Here is a 25,490-nt window from a genome sequence, read left to right on the forward strand (position 1 = left end):
AAACAGTAATATACAAGCATTCAGTTTTTTTTCCAGATTTTTGAGAGAAATATTAAGAACTCCTGTTGGCGAGTGATATCGATTATGAATAAGGATGAAAACGTGAAAAGGTCATTTTAGACGTAGCTACTATTTTTTTAAAACGCGCATAAGCTTTAGTACAAGTGTTTCTTATTAATCTGTTGGGTTCTGCAACAGCATTTGAAAAATGTCTTGTTTGGCGCTCGACTGTAAGCTGAAATGGCAGTTTTCTTTTCTATCTCCATTCTCTCTCCCTTCCCCCCTCCCCCCCCCCTCTTGTTTGGAGGAAATAATCTATTAAAAAGAAATCAACGCGGTATGTACACTCATTGACTTCTTAATTGGCTGATGTGAGTTTGTACACATCACATTAACGACATGTTGTTTGAAAAAGGTTTGTTGCTTCAACGGAGCCTTTTACATTAAACTTGTACTAAATACATAGTATTTCCTGACGTTCTATCGACCTATCTTATTATATTTTTAGGACTGTAGCTTTCTTTGTAAGCTCTTCCTTCTCGATATATATATAGACTCCTTTCTTTAGTTTGGCACGTTCTTTCTTAAACATAGTCAAATTTAAGTCTAAGAATACTGGAACAAGATGTTTGCAAACGTATTTAAAGGTGATCAAAAACAAAATTATGGTTGTATTTGAATCTCGTGTTTAAATACTTTAAAAAAAGTGTAATGGGATTTGTATTTAATTACGTTTTTGTCAAAGTATTTTGTATTTGTACTCGGCTGCATTTTTAAGTATTTCGGCTATCCGTGTTTGTGAAGGATGCGAAGCGGGCGGTGAGAATGAGCTTGGCGTTTCACTTGCTCCTATCCCATGAGCCCATCAGAGTTTTCGACTGTCATTGTATTCTGAGCTCCTTCGTGCGCTGGGATCCTTCCGTTGTTCGCTGTGGTTGGCTATCTTCGTGTTCGGCAGAAAAGTGACCTTATTCAGAGCGTGCTTTCAAAATATAAAGTACACATCTGCAACTTTATTTTCGTTCAGTCCAACTTTCTTTTAAGGGATGTGTAATGTGTGTACATGAACGTTTCCTCCACCGCCAACCTGGTCAGGCTACTAATTAGGGCACACATTCAAAGTATACTTAATATGGTGCTAGGAAAGTCAAAATATACTTTAGGGAATATGAGCGCTCTTAAAGGTATTTTCCTATATATTTACATATCTCGTTCAATTTCGCTACAAGTATATTTGTTTGTGTTAATGTCGAATCTGACATTAGATTTACAATAGTTTTAATTTTACTAAAAATATAGTGAAATATAGAATTCTAATCAGGCGATTTTTTACGAATCGTTAGGGTGGTTTTTCAGTAAAGAAATTTGATATTAACTACATATGTGAATTTTTAACGGTTTTGCATACATCCTAAAAATAATAAAACCTTCATAAAAATGTGTTATATTTATAAAAAATAACATTTATAAATATGAAATGAATGGTACAATAATGACCTCAAGTTCCAGCTAGCGACTTTTCATTTATTAGGTATGGGGAAAAAGTAAAGGTTTATGATGTAGGTAGTTCAGTTACTGCAGGAAACCACAGTACCAAGTTTATTGAAATCCATTCATGAGAACATTGCCAAAACGTTCGTAAGGCAATGGAACTCGACAAAAAGGCAATATCTAGAAAACGACTCTCAAAGCTTCTGCTATGTTTTAAAAAGTGTTTCTTGAGACTTGGAATTCGGTGTTTTCAGAATAGCCAAAGATCGAACTGAATGTTAATATTAGGGGCGAAGCTCCTTAGGGTCTAGCCTTGTCCGGCGTCTGTGCTCACATCGATTGCCATCCCACCTGTCTTCTTAAAAAAATAAAAAAAAATGTTTGCGCAGTCGACAGGATTCAAACCTGTGCGGCTTTACGTGACTGACGAACGAAGTAGAACGTCAAACAAAAGCTTAACGCTCCAATCGCTTAGAAGAGCTCTGGTTTTTGCTCGTGTTCAAACTAATACACATATTTCTTCCTGGCTAATTATTTTATTTAAATATAAAAGAATGTGCATTGAAAGAAAGGATCAAATGATAGATAAGTGGGAAACAGATTTTCCCCACGTAAAAGGCCTGCACGAGGCGGCACGTCTTGAGACGTTTCCTGTTTGTCCACTTCTTCGTCCGTCGTCTCCGGTTTTTTCAAACATGTGTAACGTCTTTTCTGTTGTTTTCTTGTGGATATTGATACTTTATACTAAACATCAAAAATAACATCTGAATGTCTGTTAGCATCTCAAAGCATGGCGTAAAATTTGTTTTCAAATTATCAAGGTTCCCTTCATATGTTTTATGTTGTGAAAGGAAAAGGTATAACATTAAAAATGAAGATAATTTGAGGGATATGACATCCACGAGGAAAAAAGGGGAGAGCGGAGGGCTGGGCAGTAGCTAGCTCCAGCCCCAACTTATAATTAAAAACGAGCCCCTTCCGACGACGAGAAATTCTCCAAGGAACAACGTCAGCCCATTTGAAATCAGGCACAAGATGGAGAAGCATGAGCGAAGATCGTGGCGTAACGAACGCTCGGACGTACAACGAAACAGAAGCACACGCGAGCACACACCTTAATTCGAGAACGAGGTTTTGGGATGCGCCAAGAGCGACCGACCGTCGGAGCCGCTCTGATAACCTGACTGTGTGAGCCCAGGCCGCGAGGCTGGCAGAGGAAATCACCAGGGCGTTTCGCAAACAGCAAGAGACTTGAGCTTGCCGAAAAGGCCAACAAACCCAGTTTACTCGGAAAGCCGCGCCTTCCATCATCTGTTTTAGTTCGCTGAGCGTGACGAAGGGGAGAAGGATGCTTTAGCCGAGAACATCCTCACTTTCACTCTTGGCGGACGTGAGCTTCTGTTCTCGAATGCCACCATTTTGTTTCTTGGTTCGCCCTGCCCCTTCTTGACGGAGAAAAAGAGCCGAAGATGGCGCATACTTATCGCCAGTTACTGCCCTCTGAGAAGTCTGATGAATCTACTTTCTTGCAAAGCACTTGGAAGGGTGCTCAGTGGAACTCTCTCCACCTCTACTTTCTTGCAAAGCACTTGGAAGGGTGCTCAGTGGAACTCTCTCCACCGATCAGTGATTGGGTCTCAAGTGCTTTGTGGAAAAGTTCACGCTTGAGGTTTCTTAGAGTGTGACGGTGAATGAACGCAGTCTCCAACCTATGTCATTAGTCTCTGGAGCGCTTTTTTTTGGTACACGAAAGCGTGAGTGTAACCCTCGAGATGAGATCACACAGTCATATTGTATAAAGGCTACATGGACGAGGTGTGCGCATTGCGTTTTCGTGCGTTTCAGTCGCCGTTTGCCGTTTTTAGTTAAAACTTATCAGCATCTATGTAGTTTGTGACTGACGGGCTAGAAGTTGGAACTCTAGAAACTTCGCGTCCACCAAGCGCTCGTTGCCTACCGCCGGGTTGCACGTGTGACAAAGTGTTACCAAAAGCAGAAAGCTACACTGTATTTTTTACCTGTCGCCGACTATTCGACAGTCCACCAAATTGGAGGGCACCTAGCGGGAAAACACTGAACTGAACGAAGCAGGTCCTTTCGGGATTCCTGCTTGTACCTCGTAGCTTCAATAATCACATGTTGTCGGCGGTTGGCGCGATAGAACAGTTGTCCCCCGTTGACTCTGTCGTTACTGTTGTATGAGCGTTTTGCCTGCAGGTCGCTCTGAAGGCAACCTACCCTACCGCGCGAACCAGGCATTGCGCGCCAAGCAAATGTTCATCAGCACCGCAGTCCTCCCATCGCTTCTCCAAAGAAGGCCATGCATCTGGGAGCTCGCTTACGCCGAACCATCGCCGCAGGTTTGGAACTTAGTGATTAAAAATGGGGGCAATCCACTTTGAGCCCAATGCTAGCCTGCTGAAACCCGAGCGTTGTGCGTTGAGCTGGCACAAGGTACGGCACGACCTGTCTAAGGCCGCCATAGTTGCCCGATAGCGGCGACCTCTATAGGTTGCTGGAGTCGCGAATAGCAATGCTGTAGTGCTGAATTTATGACGTCACATAAAAGAGGGGAACGCGAGGCACAGGTTGGACACGAGTGCAGCACCAGGGCTTGCACCAGTCTCGTGTTCCTTACGTTAGATTTAGAACACCAGCCTCGCTATCAAGATTCTTTTAAAATATAACAAACGCTCAAAAATTTCTCGAAAGAATTTAAATATGGGTTGTTGGCTACCACGTGGGAGAACACTCCCAATTCCCAGAAAATGGCGTCATTGCGCCACTCAGTATACACCTTTCCACAAGGGCGCAGCCATCATGAATGTCGTCACTTCTGGTATGCGGTAAGAAGCATCGTTTTGATCTCTTTCCGCCGCTCAAAGATATCTACAAAAATTGCGTGATTGTCACACATTATTATTTTGCCTCACCTAAATTTTTTCGCATATTCCAGGTTGAAATGTATTATTATGTTTTCGTCCCGCATACCAGATACGGAAGTCACTTGTCTAAGAACGACAGGAAACAGAAAACGTCCATACGAACGCACCAATGTACAGCGGTAGCTCCTAGTACCTTTTCGGCGAGATCCGGCGTAGTTCGAACGCAAAAAAAAAAAACCATGTGATCGCGGGGACAAGGGCGACCATGAGAGGGAGAGGGTGGCAGCACTCCGCCGCGCTAACACTCTCTCCCTTTCATCATCGCCCCTCTCACAACAACGTCTTCTCTGGCGAGAAGATGTCCCGCCTTCTCGCCATTTGAATGCCCTTCGGGCGTTTAAAAGAGGCAAAGAGGACAGGCTTGCCAAGTTGGTTTACTTGGCGCCAATTCGATTATTTTTTTTTTTTTTTAAATCCATGGCTACTGAAAATTGAGGTTGGCTAATTTGCTACTTTCTTGCTACTTTTCGAACGATAGTGCGTTTCATTGCAATGAAGACTTCCAGCATGAACCTGTGACGCCACGACACTTTTGCATGAACGTTTTGAGTGTTCTGAAGAATCTACACAGGAGTTGGTGGGAAGTTGTTTGAGAATCGCGGATCGGCGCTTGGTTAGGAAAGCTAGAGTGTGTTATAGCTTCAGTTACTTCAGCCCATCTGATAAAACATGCGGAAACAAGAAAGCACCGTAATAGTGTGGCACCTAACAATCAGCAGTGGGTGGTTAATGTGTCGAGCCTGCGACTTGACTGAAACAAAATACAAAAAAGTTAGCTCTGATATTGCTCTGTTTACCTCCTGCCAATGTAGTGCCTGCGCAAAACTTTCGGAGCTACTGAACTTCATTTTTACTCATATGGTTTACGTACAACTTCCTGCAATATACTGCCTTTTATTGGATCGGTATTACTGCAGCAGGAAAAGCGAAAGCAACGTTGCTCTTTTTATTGCGCATACCGAAAACAATGCCCAACGTTTTTGCGCAGTTTCGCACCTGTCGGGCTACTGTTCGGCTACAAAAAGAAAACAAAAAGACCTAGGCTCCAGTTGGCTATTTTTGTCAATTTTTTTTTTTGAAGGCTTGGCGACTTTGAAAGAGAAGGCGTCAACGGCAGACCGCAGACGACGAGCTACATGAGCACAAGGCGGACGCAAAGTGGCGTCCGCCTCGTGCACGACGTTGTTCTCTTCTCTGCAGCGACGAGTTTCAGAATGCATTCCGGGAGAACCCCTTTGGGTATTCGTGCAACGAGTGCGGCCCGTTGTGGTTTTTGAGGGACCTGACGGCGGCGCAATCCAAGCACGTCTCACCGAAACGTGTGTAGTTTTAAAGTCCTTGCGATACGCAAGCTTGACTTGCAAAAGGGTAACGTGACGAACCTGTTTGCGAAAAGCAAATATGCGTCCTTAAGGGCATCCCCTGAACCAAATGACAAAGCACACATTTTTTTTCTAATGATGCCACGCAAGCGAGGCGCATCTGACGCTCTCCGTTGTTTTACGAGATAGGCGCCCACAGAAGCAACGCGCCGTTGAATGCCCAACGTTAGAAGGGGCGTTGGGCATACACTGGAGCGTTGTTTTTTGTGGGTGGAGCTGCTCTTGCAGTTTTTAGGTTTCGTCATATCATAGGATAGAATACTGTGTGCTTGTACTTGTCAGGTGCTGCCTAAACTACGAGGGTCGCCATTGTTTTCGTGCCAGGCTGTCTTGGCAATTACAGTTTTTGCTTGTAACTTTAGCCTTTTAAGACCACACACAAAAAAAAGTCCGCTATAAAAAAAAAAGAAAAAGAAAACGAAAAAAAAACAAGATTGATGGCTAACGGGCTACCGTTGACGGTCAGAGTAAGAGTGAAGGACTGCACCGATGCAATGTCCTCGATAAAACACAGATAAGCATGGAGGTTTTTAAAGCCTAATGCTTTATAAAGAAATTCCTATACACCGAGAAATTTGTACGCTTGTTCGTGCATACCTCAGACGGGTAATGTAAGCACAAATGGTTCGGTTTCCATGCCAACATAAATAAAACAAGGTACACAATCACTTACTAGGGATTTAACGAGTGTATCGTGTACTCATTCCGCACGTGGAATTTCAGCCCATTACCGGAAACTCCCATCCTAACCTTAATCCGAACCGAAAACAGATGAGAAGCGAAAGCTTTTTGGTAACCGTAAAGGGAACGGGACCGATATTTTTATATCACGAGCCGGAACTGAAGCTTGAACCCTCAACATTTACCGGTAGCGGATACATTAAATCAAAATGGCAAAGCCTTCAAAAAAAAAAATAAAAAATCTAAACTAAACCTTCACTGACATGACCCTTTGTAGAGCGCACACGGCGTTTTGCTAGTGGTGCCTTCGGTAATAAATTAAAGACATGCTGCTAGTAGGAATGTGCTGCGTGTACGAATGCTTTTGTATTCTTACACGTAAGCAGTCTTATGTGTCTTCTTGAATTTTTTTTTACTCCCGATTTGAGTTGGAACGCTCGTATATTTTATAAGTAAAGAGGCGCTAAAAAGCTCGGGTTTCTTAGATGTCCTTTGCAACTTGATAATGTAGAAACGAGACTTTAAAGGTATAAATCACTACAACGTTGGAGTGTGCTTTAGTTATATGGCATCCATATCAAGCTATCTTAAGGCATTGTCTGGAGTCCGCACAAAATAAGACTGCAAGATTCATCCTGAGGTCTTACTCTTGCCATCAGAGCGTGTCTGCACTCTCTTAACATTTTAAATCTTGACATTCGATGAAATATTTTTCGCTTATTATGCTTTCACTCTCTTTGCTACGGTGACTCATCATTTGCATCATCTTATATATGGCCGGCGCATCGCATTTCTGCCCGTGGCGGACATGCACTGAGGGTTCTATCAGTATTCGCACGTACAGTGAGATATCAAAACTCTCCCAAAATATTGTCAATACATGATTGGAATTCGTCGCCTCAATGCATAGTCACCTTTAGAGAATCTTCCGCCTTCCAGACTGCAGTCCTCTGGCTGCTTGAAGCATAAACTGAAATTTACCCCCCCCCCCCCCTTTTTTTTGTTATTTCTTCTCATTTTTGTCATTTTTGTTTTGAATCTATATTTTAATTTTAATTTCCTGTTTTAGTAGCTTGTAGTTCTGCGTGTGTTTTGTGTATCATTGAATAAATCGAAGTACCCCTCTTTTTAACCGACGTTTTTCTGAATATATTATATAATGGTTCATAGTGTTTTTGAGAGCTTTTTATGGTATTGTGGTTTTCTGTTGGATTTCTTGTTTGGCTGATTTTACAGCAATACCGCCTACTTAATATAATGTAATGTAATGCCGCTTTGGCCCTTAGGCTTTCTGAAATTAAAGCAAGTCGTTCAATTTAATTCAGCTTGGAATTGTAAAAATGAACTGCACATTTTTCACTTTTATGGGATTTATTGAAGTGTTTTCATCAATACTTCATTGCATTAGGCGGTTTTTTACTTACTTGTTCTAATTACACGAACGAAATAAGTTGTGTTTGTGTTCGCTCCTTGCCTGTAAGCAGTCTTGTACCAAAACTTTGACTACCATTCCTTTCAAACTCTTCAATATACTTTTTTCTAAAGTGTGTGCCGTCCATACTTCGTTTGACAATAACTAGGAAAAGAGCGAAGGCTACAGCTCTTTTGAGGCAATCAGAGAGGCGGAATGACGATATGCGACAGCTCTCCGCACAAAGGGAGCACTCCTATTTAATGTTGTCATGTGCCGCTCTTCAACTTTGAGACGAGTTGAAACAGCGACGTTACCTAGATCCGATCTGCTCATGGATGACTCAGTGCATTCTTAGTGCACTAAAAGAAAAAAAACCACACTTGGAAGTAAAAGCTGAAACAGCACAAACACAGCAGCTTTTATCTCAGACAATATAGACATTAACGTAAATTGTCAGTGTCTCTGATAAGAAAACATAAAAAGGAATACTACAGTAACCTTATCGCTAGTGGAATGCTTTTTTTTTTTCCTACGTGGGACGCAGCTTGCGAATGACATTATTTCCAACACTACGCCAACGTTTCTACGGCCCCTCTTTATTCCGAATGCCGGTGTATTCGAGGAAATAACACTTAAAGAAATCGCATCTATCATTATGAATATGCCCATAAACAAATCATTTGGATATGGTGGAATTCCAATTAAAGTCTTAAAATTTAATATTGATATACTGGGTATTCCATTACAATATATGCTTCACCATTATTTGATAACCAAAATATATCCGGACTCGTTGAAGATAGCTACAGTGTGCCCAATATTTAAGGGTGTGAATGATGATGCTAACGAACCTGAAAATTACGGGCCAATATCAGTTCTAAATGGTATGAACATATTATTTGAAAAACTTGTAGTAAAACACATAAATGCCTTCATAGACCAATTAAAAAAAATAACCCTGCTCCAACACGGCTTCCGACCTAAAAAGTCTACGTCAAGTCTTGTTCTATCACTTAGTCAAGCAATGAACAACTCACTTAATGACAACATTATTATTCTGCATTTTCCTTGATATTAAAACAAAGATTTTGACACTGTCGGTCATTCCAATCTACTTAATAAATTGGAGAGATACGGGTTTAGAGGCTCATCATTAAGCTTTTCCAAAAGCTATTTAACTTCTCGCTTTCAATATGTCTCCATGTCGAATAGTCAATCAAATATTAGGCCAATCACAACAGGGATTCCGCAGGGATCAGTGCTGGGTCCTGTCTTATTTTCATTATATGTCAATTATCTCTCACATTTACTTATTAATTTTGAAATAAAAATGTGCGCAGATGATACAGCCATTTACTACACAAATTATCGTTGGATAATATCAATGATATTAATATCAATGAAGAACTGATGATTGTCCAGGATCGGTCCAACTGGAACAACTTGACGCTGAATATATAGATAAAAAAGACGAAGTATGTTATATTCCACTGAAACAAAGAAACAAATAAACCATGCTAAGTGAAAAATTTATATTGCCAACTTTATTATGGAATAAGTATACACATTCAACTATCTGGGAGTAATATTCGACTCAGAGTTACATTGGGAACATCGCATCGCCTATATTTGCCAAAAACTGTCATATGCTTGCTGTATTGTGCTGAAGGCTCGAAAGTGCTTCGACTCTTCAACCTTAAAAATGATTTACTTCTCGATATTCCACTGCAATTTAACACACTGTACAGAAACATGGGGCACAACATGTTACACGTATTTCACGCCCATTATTGGTTTACAAGAAAAGGGCAATTCGAATTACAACCTAGTCGCACTATACACAGGTATCAAGCATTTTATTTGATTACGTAAGCATTCTTACACTTCATAAACTAGTAAAGTATAAAAATGCCAGGCTCTTTCACAAAATAGTTACCTCGAACAACTCATGTCCGATAACTGTACTTCTTAAAGGTTTCCGTCAAACTAGTGAAAATTTGTCTGGACACTTTAACCTTCCACAGTGCCACAACGTTTACGGGCAAAGGCTAATTCAATTCTTTGGGACAAAAATCTGGCACGCAATATCGGACGACCTTTAAAATTCGCATACCTTTAACAAAGCACTGAAGCACTATCTCCTCTTGTCTACCTCAATAATCGTTCATCTTCATCATCGTTTTGTTGGTAGTAGTAACCTAAATTAGCTCCCAATATTGTGGAAATAAGATTGGGAGGATTTTTATAAAGACATGCATGGCGCTCTGTGTTCTTATGATATTTTGTCAATGAGCCCAAACTGACCTAGCGGCTATGGGTTCATATGCTTTTTTCAACATTTTGTATACGTTCTTCGGTCAATAAAATTGAATTGAATTGAATAGAACATGCATATTGACTCACTAGACTGTAGCGTTCGCCGCTTACAAAATTGTGGTGAAACGGAGTATAGTAGCTACTGCGCTAATTACCCGAAACATTCATACTTCGGGCATGTATTCGACAAGAATGTTATGTCAGCAATCACTGTGAACTCGGCTCAGCGCCTATTTAATTAGAGCACTGCATTAGTGTTCGACGTGAAAAGGGGTTCATTCACATGCTTTACCCCGAAAAAATAAATGGTGACAGTCAATGTCGCATGATGGGGCTTTTCAAATGCTATTTTGTAACATGGACATAGAATGTCCTGCTATATAACAATTTTATATATACATAATCATCCCATACTGTTAAACTAGAGGCTCAGAGGCGTTTTTGTTTTTGTATCTAACAAGTTACAAAATTAATTGTTCCTTGCGAATGGAATTTTTCGTTCAATAGCTGGGCCTGTTTTGTGCTTATTAATTTTAGAGCGCTATGATGTTATTTTGATGTATGTATAGTTTAAAATATCCTCTCTGCAATGCTTACGAGGGCCCTTGGAGGAAATGAACGAATGGATACCATTTTGACATCACCGGAGTTTGTTTTGGGATACACCGTATGTTCAGAAGGGGTGGAAGGAACGCAGCCCTCATGCAAGAAGTCTGCGTACACCGCCAGCCTGCACAGAGATTCGAGTGTCCTCAAAAGCTCCACTGCTTCAGTGAACTCGATTCTTGGTGGTTTTGACTCTGAGGGAGTAAATGCTGGAGTGTGAATATAACGAGTATTCGGTTAGCATATCGAAAATGTATATTTCCACTTGGTCACATGATTATTCATTCGTATCAAGCGGTTCCATAGCAAGTTATTTTTGCGACATTCTCATGTCAGGCGCACAGTCATAGTGCTTCTGCTCCTTGTTGTCGGATGACGCTCCAGCTCCTGGCACGTCGGTGTTTAGTTTGGTCGAGTGGTGACTTTGACTGACCTCACAGTCTTGCTGGCACCCACCAACCGTCTTGCGATCATATGTCATGTGCCGCCACTGACATCCGATGCGCTGAAGCTGCAGGGTTGGCTGAGATGCTCGAATTAGAAAAAATAGCAGTCCACAAATCACTTCACCTTGTAATACGCAAATTTTGCTGGTAGTTTTCTACACCAATGTAGCAAGTTCAGGCATTTGTGACTTACGTGACGGTGCCTTTTGCTGTACCGTTGGCTTGATGATTAGAGCCAATGTTTTTTTGCTATTCAAGCCACTTCACTTCCATTCCACATTGGCAATTTCTTCTGCATGCCGCGACAACTGCAATTTCTGTTTCGTGTGGCAAAGTGATGTCGGGTGATGCCGGGTGTCCAGTTGTTGAATAGGACCAATCATTTAATTTCTTTAAGCCACTCAGCGGTTTTATCCCACAAAGTTAGAATCGTGCGCAAAGTGTCCATCGTGGAGTGGACACAGGTAATTGGTGTAGGCGAATAATTATTGCCCTTGGACGACGTCCGACACCAAATCAACTGTCACTGCATTGTCGCTCACCTGCTTTGTCATGCTCAGTGCAGAAACATGTGTCGTGGTTACCCCTGGTCGAGGCAATGGGCACGTCGAGGCGATAAGGATCAGCGGCTTCGGGGTAGTGTTGACACCGGGGACCGAGGCCGCCCAAGATACTCCTTAAGGCTCGTTCACACTCTTGCAACCGAGTACGACCGAGAGAGGCAAAACCGGTTTTTAATCCTCTTACGACGTCTTAGGACCAGCTCCGCAGCAGCGCACCTGGTCCTAAGTCGTCGCAAGAGGCTTAAAAACAGGTTCTGTCTCTCTCGGTCTTACTCGGTTGCAAGAGTGGGAACGAGCCTTTATTGTCCCGTGGCCTCCCCGAGAGACGTGGTTGAAGGTCGTTCGGCGCGAACCCACGCAGGCCTATTCGTCGGTACGGATACCTCCGGTAGACGTGGTCGGCCTCATCACAGTGGTAGCAGAGTGCCGTCGGTCGGCTGTTCGCCACATGTCCGTCTTCTTCGGTTTACGTTGTTCAGCGAGGACCTACACTGGTTCTTTCTGACGTCCGGAATACTGTGGCGTTGCGGTGTCCCGTCGAGTTGGCGCGGGGGTACTAACAGGCAGCCGGTGGCGACCGTCGTGCCATTACGGCGCAGGTCACCCTCGGTTCATCAGATGCCGCTTTGCTCGCAGAAGTCTCCAGTTCAAAAGCCTGTTTAACTTCTTCCCGAGCAACCTAGGAAATCGAAATGAAAGCCGGGCGACTGGTGGCAGGAAGTAGCTTCCTGAGGTCCTCCCGGACAACGTCATCCATGATGTCACCAACACCTGGGGAGGCTGGTGTTGAAGTTGCATCTGAACGACTCGAGTGTGGAAACGCCGGTGAGTCGTTAATAGTGACTGATTCGGGCCTGCAGGGCATATTCCATGTATGAAGCCTCGGTAACAAACTCTTCGACAGCTGTGTTAGGGTTACGGACCAGGCAGCTGAAGATATTGTCCCTCACTCTCCACATGAGGACTCTCTGTTTCTTCTCTTCTGCAGCGTGAGGTTCGGCACTGGTGCTCAGGCGCAAAACATCCTCCACGAAGGCGGTGACGCTCTCGTTGAGGCCCTGTATCCTGGACCGAAGCAGAGCTTCGTCTCTTTCTCTCGTCGATGTTGGCTGAGCAGGGTGCGCTTCAGCTCGGTCTTGCGAACCTCCCGCGACGTCAAGGTGGATTCGTGGTTCTCAAACCAGTGGATCGAACTTGTATCGCGGCTCCTTAGGGCGTACGAGGAATGGACTTCGGGTGGGAGCACCCAGCTCCTCCACCAGAACACACGATGACAGCTGAGCATGGTCTGGAGCTTCAGAATAGCAGAGACTAACAAAAGAAGCGACTGGAACAAGCATCCGTGACAATATAATAAAACTTAACGAAGAGTGTTTATCCTACCAGAAAAGTAACTGAATTGCTTGCGCGGAAATCTGTCTGAATAAGTCACATCCTTGGTGTTTTGACAACTGCCGTGGACGAACCGAACGGAAACGGATGTGGGTGTACTTTTCTGGCATTTGAAAGTCACAGTGTGACACCTGTGCTTTGTGAAAGTGCACGTCTACGCCAGAACAATTTAGAAAGCAGCACAGAATAATCTAGCGCGGCAAGGAGCTATCAGCTTCAAAGCGGTTTTCTAGTGCGCTGCAGATCCGGAGTGAGCTTCAGGTCAATTGGGCGAAGCAGCACCACGACTGCACACTGCCAAGAATGACTTTCGCCATTTTTGTAGGCTAAACTGTGCTTCCAAATACATTGTGCACGGTTCACTGCAGACCTCGGAGATTCCGATGGTCAACGAAAGTACAAAAACGTCACGTTAAAGTTTATTCTAGCGATATCAGATACATCCGAGGTCCAAGCAACGCATGGCCGATTCTGTTTCTTTCGTGTCAAAAAACCCGCCGATCGACAGCGAAATGCGCACCCTTCCTCCGTATTTTCACGCTATACCTACGTGAGCGACCACGCTCAACTCTGAAGTCGCTTGCGACCGGCCTCAGATCACGGCTCCCAAATCTGAAATCAACTCGCTCGGAACAACAACGAACAACGCACCAGACAAGCTCCGGCCCAGCTGGGGCCTGTCATCTTGCCTGTGACGTCACGTATTTTGTTGGGTCACGTGACGAGTAGCCACATTGGCGTATTGCGGCGGCGGCCTGGAAAGAGGGGGGGGGGGGGGGGTCACTTTCGTGTGCGGACCGGAACGCCGGTTTATCGCTACAAGTCCCTCTACCTCGTTGTACATAGTATATGGATAGATGGATACGACTGAACCCTTTTGATCGAGCTGCGGCTTGCGCCACCGAGCCGAAGCATTTAATTTTGACAATTAACTTCGAATAAATGTGAAATTAATTAAGAATGAGGTATAATTTTCTAACTGGACGTCACAACAACTGTGGGCATCTAGCGGGAACTAGACAAGACTGATACGCAGATGTCTGTTTTAGAAGTACTGTATATAAAGCGGATTCTCAAAGCCGTGGCATCGCTCTGCGGTATATCACTCACGCGCTTCGCAAGCAGCGGACCCAGGATTGAATCCTGAGAGCATCGCGGCGGCGAGCGTCCTTTTTCAAGCAGTTTGGAATATTCATGACGGACACCCCAAAGCCCTAACACTACAACTACAAGTACGATTTATTACTACCATTACAACATCAACAACTACAACGACAGCGGTTGGCATTTCCAGTGGCGGTAAGAGCCCATACTGCAGGTATCGCTGTGAATGTTTTGTGAAATGCGTTCTATATACTCTCAAGGAGACTGTAAGCGTAACAGTCATAGAACTTCTATGACTCTTACGCTTCCAGTCTCCTTGGGAGTATGAATTTGCAAGTCATCATCCTGAAATGTGTGGGCAACCTGCCCTATTCAACTGCTTACGTTCTTGACATGCATGTAACAGAAAATATAAAAAAATGCAAGAATCAAGATCTAAAGCCACAGCAATAGTTCATTCATTTTTGCGGAATATGTGCACAACTGCAGACGCCTCGTTAAGTTAAACATATTTGTTTTTTTCCCCAGCAGCCTACATTAGTGTCTGACGTGTGAAAGGTAGCAATGATTGTTTTACATATAAACTGATAAGGTTGGGGTCATGCTTACACTATCAAAGAAGTATATTTGAGCGTGTTCAATGGTTCAATATTCGCTCATTCTGATTAGTTTCCCCCAGACTGTGTAAAGACGTTATTTTCAAATCGGCAGTGACCTTTATATCAAAAGTCTTATAAAGCATGATATGCAGTATTTAAGGAACAATCGCTTAAATTTGTTTAGAAGATATTAAACACTCGTTTCGGGGGAGTGAAATGTAATCTTTATTTTTGTATCATTTTCTCCGCTAAATTTAGCGAGGAAACTAACTTAGTGCATAGGTCGCGTGACGTCAGGTCACGTGACATCAATTTTACCGCTAAGTTTAGCGGGGGAACTGAATTGGTACATATGTCACGTGACGTGAGCTTTCCGGCTAAGCATTGCGTTGAGACTAAATTGTAATACAGGTGAAGAGATGGCGGGTTATGTGACGTCAAATTTTCCCTAAAATTTGGTGAGAAATACATTGACGGGCGGGCAACTTAAAAACAATGATTGCATGGTTTTGTTTGAATCACATTATTTAAATTAAATTAAACTAAATTTAAAAAGTGACGCTGCCCGATAAAATACTGCAGGCTGGAGGTTCATTGCCGCCATTAGTAGGGCAAAAGGTAAACCGCCATTTCAGCCACCAGATGGAATTGAATTTTGGAATGGGTCTATTCACCCCTGCGGACAATATATATCAAGAAACACGGTAACTGCGTTTTTTTTTATTACGTTTGTAAATTCTATTTAGTTGCAAAGCTAGCCAAGCATTTTTTGAGTCTTTGCCGCCTCAATTTTCATCGGATGAAACGTGGTAGAATAATGTTGGTACACCTTATCTCGGCGATTAAGACCTCCGCGTATGAATAACGAAAACACGTGCCGGCTAAGCGTACCAGCACACTTGCTCATCAACGACCATGATAAAGCGATAAAAAGTGATTGAAATGCAGATTCATGAGTGCCCGAGAAAAAAAAAAAAAAAGAAAGAAACACGTCTTTCCATTATATTATGTTTTTGTTTTTTTTACTATTTAGCGCGACGGCTGGAAATGGATGTGCCCCCAAAACCGACCACTCGCTGTAAGTTGAGGAAAAAAAAAACAAAGAAAAGGAGTAAAATGTTTTTGCCAAGAAGGGGGGGGGGGGGGGGGGGGGGCTAGTCGATCGGAATTCATCAACGAAGCCAGCATCTTTAATTACACACTGCATCTTCCCCGCTTGTGAAAACGTAATCACTTTCTTCCCTTCTAATTACCGCCACCATGTTCAGGTGTCCAGCTTTATTATATTTTATCGCTTCATTTTTTTGTTCTTGTTGTTGTTGGACGTTCTCCCTTAAAGCGTATTTGTGCGCAAAACCCGAAATCACGAGGCTAATGCATAAATGTATCCCGGAGCACTTTCGTTTTGTTTGTTTGTTTGTTTGTTTGTACTGTATTTTGAAAATTCCCTTCCTCCTTATAACATCGCTTATTGAGCGAATTCCAGGAAAGCTTTCGCTATTTGGAACGCTCGCAGACACTCGCTTCTTTTCCGTTTCAGCGCAATCCGCCTTCTTTTGTCTTTCGGTTCATTTCTCGCACCCACTTTTTCTTCTCTCGTTTGTGCGCCCATCTCCGTTTACCCTCTCCCAAGCTTCGTCTGAAAACTTTTTGTTTTATTTATATGTATTTAGTTTTCCAAACGGCGGTTTGCATCGAGCAAAGCAGACACACATAGATATTCTCAGTTTTCACCTAACGATGCACCACAGCTAATGCTACGCGCCATCCGCAGCCAATCCGATGCTGCGAGGATATCACGTGACAACGGACTTCTCCAATGAGCTGGGTCCCTTTCGAAGGTCACGTGACGCTCCGTCCGCACGGGATTGGCTCTAACGTCTCGTAGCGTTTCCTTTGGTTCACCGTAAGTTTAAACGGAGTATAGATTTAACGCGAAGCCGATACGGCACTCTCTTCCTCCCGAAGACAACAGGAGCGGACCGAACGAAAAATCCCAGAAAAAAAGAAAACAAAACAAAAGAAAAAAAACAACACAGAAACGATCACTTTCGGAGAGAGAAATGGTTAGTGTGAAGCCAAAATAACACCGTGCACGGGTCCGTAATAACAAAGCCCGAAAGATGGAAGGCGTTCCAGCTCTTTGTCTGGGGGAGGAGTCGGAGCCGCCTCGAGACCCCGTCGGAGCCTGCTCGTACTCTGCTCGGCGAGAGACGGAAAGCTCACGACTCTCGGCTCCGATGTCGGCATTGCTTTCTCAAAGATGTTGTCTGAAGCCCGCGTGCGCGCGGGCTCCATATGGATGGGAAAAGTTATCCGATACTTGGCGGCGATTCATTGTTAGGAGGGACGGAGCTGACCAGGTGCGCCCTCGAGAAAAAAAGGGACAAAACAATAACAAAGTGGGCGGTAGGAAGATGAGACGGGCAACATACCCATACCTGCACATACTGGGTTCTTGTCTCGCACATGTGCGGTGTGTGTTGCGCTGGTTGTTGTTGCTGGGAGTGCTGTTGAACGTGTAATCTTTGAGGAGGCGTTGAGAAATAGTTTGGAGGGAAAACAACAGCAGAAGGAGCTAGCGAAGATAAGTCCTTCCGGCTACCGTAAATAGAGTGATTGCTGATGTTTTTTCATGGTGTTGTTGGTTGTAGTTAAAGACTCGTAGTAATTAGCGCGGGTAAGTTTGCGCGCAGATGTGGGTATAGTTGCCATAGTTGGCTTGTCTAACCGGTGTTCACACTTTCTTGATTGGTCCGGACGGGAGGTGCGGCAGGCTACCAAGCGAGAACATGTAAGCCCCACGAGAGCGACTTAAGAAAAAAATTCTGATTACACGTTAAATTATACCTGTTAGTGACGTTTTTTAATTTGAATTTGCCATTTGACATTATACACGCCAACGCTTTCCTCATCGTTGACCAAACAAAGTGGTGGACAGGTCACTTGACTCTTGGGTTGCCAGGCTGCCCAGCCGTAGATCTTAAAAATAGTTATTTCCGGTATACTGGTACCTACATCATTCGGGATATTGGCATGCACATATAAAGGCATCCAAATATAAACTGTGATTTTGCGATAAAAAAGGTAAAGCTCCAGCTTTAAAATGAAATCGAGGCTGCATAGGATCAATCAGCAAGCGTGTTTCTTGCCTGATTTCAGTACAGTACGATGAGCAAATCAAATAGAAGGTACATCGTCCGGTATCTACGAACTTGTGCTTGGTGTTGACGTTAGCGTTTTTTGTTGCACCTTCTCTGAATGGGAGTGACATTCGCTTCAATTTCAGTCTTTCTATTAAACACCATTTGCCCCTCACCTATCCTAATCTTTTATTAGGCTTACTGGTCCTTGTCTCCAGTTCCTCTGAAAAAACAACAACAACAACGACATATGCTTAAAGTGCTTAGAAAATATTCGCCCAAATTCAGAAGTTATTGAGATTTTCAAGAAGCAAGGGGACAAACATAAGGCTTGAGAGTGAACATTCCACAAAAGATATGTTTGTTTAGAAGAACAATAATTTAAGAAACATGTTCATCCAAGTCCCAACAATTAGGGGCCTGATCTTTCGATTTCTATTTGGCCTCCTTTTGAGAAGTGGTCGTGACTAATAACTACATGGCCGTTGACGCGCAGTATTCAATATGTTTTCTTCTTCTACGGTGGTATCTTTTTTTTAATTAGTGATAGCTCATACGACCAACGCGCCTAAGCCATATCACACTTAAAAAAGAAGAAAAAAAAGAAAGAAATACCAGTTACCCCTGAAGAAAAAGCCGAGTAGGCCTCAAAATATTTAGTTCCTGACAAATATGGCTTCGTCAGATGTCTTCCATCAATCAATCATAAGATGCAAGGTACACAACTTCCTTTAACTAAAAATTTTCCCAAAACAAACCTGCTTCTAAAATATAATACATACTCGGCGAGTCTAGTCAAATATCGCGCCGTGCTTTTGTTTCCCCGAATTTTTAAACTTTACATGACCCTCCATCAGAAGACCCATGTGGTTGTGTGCATGAAATGTACGAAATCGTTTCGGCAAGGGTCCCAGGTAGCACGCCAGCAAGACAACCCTTTCATCTCTGAACCCCAGTCACCACAAAAAATAAAGAGTGAACACGCACAGAGTCCTATACACTCGGAACATTCGCATTATTCTCCCTCACCCTCTTGTCCACCTCCCCCCTCTCCTCCAGCCCTAATTAACAATGCACGAGACACTCGCCCATCCCCCAAGCACGCCAGTAACGGACAGAGCACACGTCCGTAGGTTCTCCATATAGTCTGCTTTCCCGTCGCGTTACTGCGGTCCGAACGTCACGTGAGAATGTTAATGAGCGGCACATGCGCACTGGCGGCGTCCGCGAGGGTCTCGACTGAAATAAGCGATTTGGTCATTAGTGCTAATGACTTTTGCTCTGCAAAGTGAAGAGAGAGAGAGAGGGGGTATTCATTTCTTTCTCTTCCCTGTCTCGCCGTATAGCATCGGGTTTTTGGCCCCAAGGCTCACGCCCACGGACTGCGATGACGGCAACCCCACCCAACACGTCGGGATTAAAAATGGATTAAAAAATCGGGAGAGATGAAACCCTGGAATCATAATCACCGAGATCGCCGTTTGCGTGCACGGAACGGCGTGAAGACGAAAAAAAAAAAAGAATTGAGAGGCACCGCACTGGTGCGGTCTGGTCTTCAAATAAGGCACACTTCAGACTAGCGTCACTCGAGCCTACAGATTGGATATGGAATGGATTTAATCGTGACACCTTTGTAACGGGAAACAACTCGCCGGATGTTCCGGTGAGGGCCTGGCATGAGCTAGCTCGGCTGGACCCGCCAAGTGCCCAACCAAGACTAGCCTTCTTGGTTGCATCTTAAGCGCCATATTGGTGCTTCAAATTAAGGTTGCCAAATATCTGAAGCTATGTCTGAAAACGCAGGGAACGCATTTTCGTTCTCTAGATACTCCAACGTAGCCCGTGACAAGGGAGAAACGCGGTCTACGAAAACATAGGGAGTTTTCGTAGACCGCGTTTCCCCCTTCGCTAAGCTCTCCGCAACGAACAAGCCACTACTGCGCCTGCGCGCCAATGGCCTTGACTGTGTAGTTCCGGGTATCGTAGCGGATTGCGGAGAGCGTTGCGGGACGGCGAAAACTAGTGAGTTTTAGTAGACCGTGTTTCCCCCTCCGCTAAGCCCCTCCGCTTCCCGGAACTCTACAGCCAAGGCCATCGGCGCGCAGGCGCAGTGGCGTTTTCTTCGTAGCGGAGGGCTAGCGGAGCGGGAAACACGGTCTACTAAAACTCACTACTATCTACGATAACTCCCTAATAGGGAGTTTCGGAATAGCGCACGCTAAAGCTTTGCGTACGGAAAGAATAGCGTCGTCGCCACTGCGCATGCGCCGAACGCTAACCACGTTTTGCGCTTTGCGTGGACTATTTTAGTGTACGCTATTTTTCGGAAATTGCGTGCGTACGCCAAGAGTCTTTGCGCTCCTCCAAGAGGGATTCGTAATGAGAAGTTGGCTAAAGCCAAGACGAGCAGATTTAAAAAATGGCGGCTCCCAGGACCATGGCTAGGGGCGCTTCGGCGGCGTCGTGAGTGCGACGTCGGCGGCATCCTCGCGACTGCAATTTTCAATATGGGACGACATTGCACTGGGTTTGGGCAACCCAGTAAAATCGGCAACAATCACCGGCAACTTGATGCTTGCGATGCGCGAACATATATAGGCGAAGGTCAGTACACGAAACCTCTGTTGCCGAGGTGACGCATGGGGATACGACCGGTCGACCGCTCGTGTCGCATTCTACCGTTTAAAAAAAATGCCGACGTTGCTGCCACCGGGTGGTAGCAACGACTAGCGGAACAAAATCCTTGCTGCCACCCGTGACGTCGTATCCGGTATGATGTAGCCGTATCGTTGTTTTATAATTAGACTTTATTTGTGATGTGTCAGATATCTGGTATGTTTCTGAACTGTTGTATAGCATATGTGCGACATACCCAGAAAAAGCAATGATCTCAGAAAATCTGAACAACTGCGCTGCACCTGCTATTTACAGGTGGAAGCACTACGCCTTTCCTATAAACTGTATATTTTAACCGCGCCTAGTTTGTATTTTTTAATAGTTTGTGAGGCTTATCAACTGTTTTATAACCAGCGCAAAATGCATTCAGAAATATTAATGCTATTTGAAAAAATTAGCGACTGTGAGGGCTGTGAGTGACTTCCCGACAGCGACAGGCGGCAGCACCTGGGTAGGTGGATGGATGGTAATGGCGATACCCTTTGTAACGGGCGGCAGCTTGCGCCACCTAGCCTAACATTTCGTCATCCCAGCAGCACCATGCTTTTCAAATCGATTGTGTTGGCCTTGTTATAGGGAGTTGATTATTGCTGGTACATTTTTTATGGTGTACTTTTGGGACATCTGGTTGCTCCTCTGACGTTTTGACCTTGAAGCTTGCGAGTGAGACCAGTGAGAGTATAGCCAAACCTACAAGCGCGAGCTAGCCCGCGTTGCTGGCTTTGAGACGTTCCTTACCTGCGCGAGCGTTCGTTCTGCGGACGAACGTTTCAAAGCTGAGGTGTCGAGATCACAGTGGTCTAGGTCCCGTGCTTTCGTGCTTGCACCACTGGCTGCTTGTAACTAAGATAATCCCATGTTGTGCAAGTACAGCTAGAAAGATCGATGCGCATAAAAGCGCCAAGATCATTGGGACAAGTGACCATAGGTACCGACAAGGCGTTGGTCCCGATTTCGGCAGTGCAGTCCCGTCTTCTAGCTCTCGATCCCGTTGTCCCAACCACCCATGGGACGGTGTTTTGACGCTTACAGACAGTTGCAGCGGGTCAGCAGTTACAGACAGTTGCAGCGGGTCAGCGGCATTGCTATTGTCAAAGCTACCGACGCGAGCACGTGACTTCATCTACCACGTGGTGGATTCGTTATTTGCAAGTAGGATAAGAGCTATCCGGAGTCAAAACAAGATAGATTTTTACTATCTTCTATCTCGCCAAGCTTTTTTTTTCTCGTGAAACTATCAAATATTAGTCTTAGCCACTGCTTGTCAAGGTTTGCTCGGGCCCGCAGCCTTGACAACGTTGTACACTAAACATGAAACGGAGTAGGCGAATCGGTGGCCGAGTAGGCTAGCCGTAAAGCCCCTAAATAAACGTTTTTTTTTGTATTTTTACGAGTACCGCCAATTATTCTTTTGGAAACGCGCAAGACACGTGCCAAGAGCGGGTGCTTTGCAGTCATTTGCTCCCAAGGGCGGGGCCAATCTTTTCAGTGCTGCGCACTGTAGAGCTGCGCCGCCATTTGCTTCCAAGGGCCGCTCGAGACACGGGCCTCGTGCATTGGCACATTTGACGCTAACGCATACATATCGAGGGATTTGAGGCCCGCGCACTCTAAGGTAACTGGATCGTGGAAAAGTAGCACCAAGCTCCTATATGCTCGCAATTTTGGTTCTTGAAATGAATAATTTCTCCTTCACCTCTCCATTCTTGAGGAGCCGATCTGAATTCTCTGGTGACGGGTAGCTTTATTGACACGTTTCTTGTATACAGAGATTGTAGCCGTCGAGTATTTCGTAAACCACGCAAGCACTCAGTCATAAATTTTTAAGAGTCGAAAAGAGAATTGGAGCCTATGAAATTTTATGGATAGGAACCTTTATTTTTGGGAAGAAGCGGCGAAAAAAAAAAAAGAGGTGGGGGGGGGGGGGGGCGGTTCTATTTACACACTGCCTGTCCTTCAAATCTTGGACAATCAGATTTCTCTGCAGTGTCGCATGATTACGGCCTACAGAGTTCAGATTCCCTTAAGTTAAATTAGATTAAGTTAGTTTTTTTTTTCTCAGTTTGTTAGGGAAGCGTGCTTATATACAGATTATCGACTGACCCGTATCTTTTGAACAATAAAAGATGTTACGCATATTTGAAGAAAAAAAAAAAAGAAATTCAACAATTGGAGACGACGGACGAACGGGACAAACTCAAACGTCTCGATTGAGACGTTTTGTGCTTTTTTCCTTCCGAGTCCGTCGTCTCCGTTTTCTTTTTAAATATGTTTAACATGAACCAGTTTGCCTGTTCACTTTTTCTTCAATGAAAGGTGTTTTGTTTACGAGGTTGCGAACCGTAAATTTGACATGACAATCTCGTAAACTTTTCGCTCATACTTTTTCTCTTAATTTTTTTTTCGGGAAAGAGGGGGGGGGGGGGGGGGGGGAGAGAGAGAGAGAGATAGAAATAAGCAGTTTCAGTGCGTGTTTCCGCATATTCCCAAAGAGAGAAAAAAACTCTAAATGACTAAAAAAACAAATAAGTGAAAATACGTGCTTGCATAAATATATCAGAAGTCCATTTTCAGTTGCAATGCGTGCAGCCAGAGGTAGAGCGCGTGTGACCTCGCGCCTTGAGCGCAGATTGAAGCATTTGCACTCTGCTCCCTCAGAACCGCGCTTCGACAGTTTCGATTGGCGCTCAAGGTGCGCGACCGCACGCGCTCTACCTTTGGCTGAATTGGCACAATAAACTAACCTATTTTTTGTTTTTAGTGTTGTGTATTGAGGTATTTCGCTTCATGCGTAAAACGCTGTCAAAACTAATGGGGAGTTTTCGCAGATCGTTTTCGCCGTTCCGCAACGGCTCTCCGCCACCCGCTACGACCCCCGTCGAGGCCATCGGTGCGCAGGCGCAGTATCGGCTTCTTCGTTGCGGAGGGCAGGACGAAACGCGGTCTGCGAAAACTCCCTACTGGCGCGTGCGCAGAGGCGGACGCATGTATTTCTAAAGAAGGGGGAGGTGTCAGCGTATTATAAGTTTGAAAACTCCCCCCCCCCCCCCCCCCCCCCCCGTTGTTTTCTTTCGGTGCCCCTGTAGTAAATCGCTGCGCGGTATGTCGAGCAACCAATCTCTGCGGTTCCACATGACCCGGCCCCTTCCCTGCCGTGCTCCTTGGCACAGTGAAAAGCCTACCCTTGAAATTGAAGGAGCAAGCTTGCTAGCGGTTAGGAGACGAAACGCTGTGCCATTGTTTTGATATGTATGTGGTATAGGGCTGGGCGTCGATTAAAAATATTAACCCGATAAATCGCTACCATTTAATCGATTAATTATTCGGTTAATCGGTCTCGTTAATTTTCATGTATATATTTTTAACGTCAAAATGACACCTATTTTTTTTTTCTTTTGCTGAATATGTGCATGTAAAACGGCTTCATAATTTAAATTATGAATCAATTTTGATACGTAGTTGAGGACAGTAAAAAAACACTCACAGATTATTACATCAGCTGCATGAGGCAAAGAGGTTTGTTGATATTCTCGGCAAGAACGGCGTCCTTTGATTGCTCACAGTAGTCTTTGCCGCTCTGAACAGACACTCGCACGTCGTTGAAGTGGCGGGGACACGTGTAACCTTCTGCACTTGTCTGGAGTTACAAAATTTGCCCTTACGGTTTACTTTCAGTTAAAACTTTACCTAAAATTTTCCCTTCATATAGGTGTGCTCCTCCATGTCTGCTGGGTGAAAGTGTAGCACGTAATAATTCCATTGACGACTGAGCTACAATAACTGTCTTTTATCCACGGCTAGTTTGGTTGTCTGAACCATAGTCTTGCTTGGAACGACGAGCTGTGTTTCACCTGGGAGCTGGTTGCGCGTGCTTTTGTCCGATCCTATTTTTCTTCGCGCCAAGGTGCGCGGGTGCCGGTCGGCGTTGGGTGTTGAGTGCTGTCGTCTGTTGGACTCTTTGTCCGCCACAGGAGCTCCCCCCTAGTCACGGGACGGTTTAGTCGTTGCGTGGAACGATGCTGCGGAGTCGGGTTAGCGTCAAGTTGGGCCCTGTTGACAGGTGATTTTCGAGCCGGTGCTGTAGCTGCACTGGTTTTTGGGCGTGTTATACTTGAGTTGTCTATCTCAGTTCTTGTGACAGTATGCTAACATGTCAAGCTATCTGATTCTGGTTCAGACGTATTGGCCATGTGAGCAGGTTTCAGTCGATCGAGGGATACGGTATCTTCTTTTCCATTGATGTCAAGTTTGTAATATTTGAGTGCTCGCTCAATTACCTTGAAGGGTCCTGGGTATGTAGGTTGTAGTGGTCATCGCACTGCGTCGTTGCGCACAAATACGTGGGTTGCCGTTTCCAGATAGGGGCTCACGAACACTTGCGATTGGTGTGGCCTGCGAAAGGGTACCGGTTGAAGAGACCGTATCACGGTTTGAAGCCGCGCAAAGTAGTCAAGGGGATCCGGTAACTCGGTGTCTGGTGATGCCACAAAAATTCGCCTGGTAGTCGGAGTGAAGATCCGTAAACCAGCTCTGCGACACTGCAGCTGGTGTCCTCCTTTAGTGTTTTGCGGAGTTCTAGAAGGATCATAGGAAGGGTATCTGTCCACGACGTATTATCTGAAGCTTTTAGTGCCGTTTTCAGTTGCCGGTGGAATCTCTCGACGAGGCCATTGGAAGCAGGATGGTATGCTGTCGACGAAATATGGTTAACGCCGAGCAGTTGTGAAAGTTT

At 44.5% G+C, this 25,490-nt stretch overlaps 1 pseudogene; it reads left to right on the forward strand.

Annotated features, from left to right (window-relative positions):
- Positions 1-9,243: 9,243 nt before the first annotated feature.
- On the forward strand, positions 9,244-10,120 carry LOC115321375 (annotated as a pseudogene).
- The last annotated feature ends 15,370 nt before the right edge of the window (positions 10,121-25,490 follow it).

The sequence above is a fragment of the Ixodes scapularis genome, unplaced genomic scaffold (genome assembly GCF_016920785.2).
Source record: "Ixodes scapularis isolate PalLabHiFi unplaced genomic scaffold, ASM1692078v2 PGA_scaffold13__105_contigs__length_92229423, whole genome shotgun sequence".
Taxonomy (NCBI): Eukaryota; Metazoa; Arthropoda; class Arachnida; order Ixodida; family Ixodidae; genus Ixodes; species Ixodes scapularis.